This window comes from Halyomorpha halys, unplaced genomic scaffold, assembly GCF_000696795.3.
Source record: "Halyomorpha halys isolate HHAL.00 unplaced genomic scaffold, Hhal_1.1 Scaffold39.1, whole genome shotgun sequence".
Lineage (NCBI taxonomy): Eukaryota > Metazoa > Arthropoda > Insecta > Hemiptera > Pentatomidae > Halyomorpha > Halyomorpha halys.
In genome coordinates, this window is record NW_027109179.1 from 1,767,285 (window position 1) to 1,769,477 (window position 2,193).

Genomic DNA, 2,193 nt, shown 5'->3' on the forward strand with positions numbered 1-2,193 from the left:
TATATATTTATATTTATATTTATATTTATATTGTTTGTTTTTTTGTAAATTTGTCTCATTTGGTTTCTTAATTTATTTATCAAACTATTTTATTTTTATCTGGGAGGCCTTTTTATTGTTACTTGTATTCATTGTTAGTCATCTTTTGTTTATTTTAGTTTTAGTTTTCAAATGTTAAAATTGAACCAAATAAATGTTTAATCCGAACCAAACTGGCTTTAAAATGAACAAACAACAAACGTTGTTTGTTCATTTTAAAGCCTTCCAACAAAAAGACATAGTCGATTTGAGGTGGCTTTAACAATCATGTTGTATATTTGTTTGCTTTCTTTACTAACCGCTCTCCCAACTAAAATAATTTAGTTATGAAAACCATTTTGGAAAGAATCTGGTCTGCTGATCGGGCCAAAATACCGATCCCGTCGCGGAGGTCAAAATCACTCTGCTTACAACAGAGGCCAATGCCAGGGTATAATCGATTAATATGTCCTATTTATTTTCTGGAGAGATATATGAATAAACTATTGTCTACAATATCATGATTGATGGTCGAACAGATGAGATTGTACATTCTCACCTAATTGTGCTCCAGTAAACTCTTCCCGTGATCTTCCCTTGATCCCGTGATCACGTGATTGACCTTATCGGTTCTCATGAATCACTAATTTTTTATCTTTTGCCGAGCTATTGTCTTCTTACCTCTGGAGGTATCCTCCCTCCAGCTGGTGCCACGGAATCCCCTCCCAGTTATGGACTCTTCCAGTCCTCAGAAGTGGATACTCCGCGGAAGATGATGGTCCGATGGCTGTTAATCTTTTCTCTTCTCCCGTCTGGTCTAAGTGAGTGTATACAATATTTGGTAACAATATTTAAGAATATGTAATATTTTATTATTAGTATTATCTATGGAACAATTCTTTAACAATAATACATTACTTACCATTTCGTATCTCATATATGATTACTAGATAGTCGATAGTTACTTTGAAAAAAAATTAAATCAATTATTGGAAGATTGCTGATTGACAGTGTGTATTAGTAAATGGAATATGGTCCGGGTGCGGTCAAATAAAACTCAAATAGTAATAACTATTTTATTTGAGCCAACGTTTCGCCCCATGTTGCAGGGCTTCGTCAGGGGCAAAAAAGATACAAACACTTAACATAAGTAAAAAAGTAAATGGAAAATTACAAGGGTATACAATGAAACGTAAAAATTAAAGGTTATAAACAATACAATTTTTTCTTCTTCTTGATTTTATTCTTATCCCTTTTTATCTCTTAGTTTGTACTTCCTTTAATATTTCTTCTTTTTATCTGTTACTATTTCCGTTTTCATTTATTGTTTATAACCTTTAATTTTCACGTTTCATTGTATACCTATGTAATTTTCTATTTGCTTTTTTTACTTAAGTTAAATGTTTGTATCTTTTTTAGCCCTGACGAAGCCCTGCAACGTGGGGCGAAACGTAGGCTCCAATAAAATAGTTATTACTATTTGAGTTTTATTTAACCGCACCCGGGCCATATTCCATTTAGAAATTAATTATTATAAATAATTTCTTTTTATCATTAACACAATAATGGACGCTTTAAGCAGTGAAGTCATAAGAAGTACAAAGAATAGTAATATAAAATTACATGATACTTCAATTTATTGACTCTTCAAAAACAATGTTGATAATCACTTTTTCTCAAACATTGCACTGAATTTTTATTCCGTCTTTGCTCCGTACCTTGACAGAGGGACATAAAATTGTCCATGAGTAAACATTGTTTCCTTCCATGTTACACAGAAACAGAAAAAAAAATTATTATTAATCGATAAACAATGAAGGTTAATAATCGATATATATACAAACACATGAGTATATATTATTGTAAAGGGTGGGTATGGCTAAAAAAATTTACATTATCTTAAGTAATTACTGAAAATTTACTTAATTTTTATTTAGAATAGATTATATTGAGACATTTTATTTGGTTTTTATTGAAACATGGTAAAAATAAAAATGGTTGTTCTTTTCAGGTATCATAAAATGTGACAACTCGTTTAGTCATTTTCTGTCAAATTTTTTTTTTGTAACATGATTTATAATACTAAATAATTCAAAAACACTATCCAAAATTATAGTCTCAAAACATTTATTTCATTCACACGTCCAACGTTTCGGCCAATTCGGCCATCTTCAG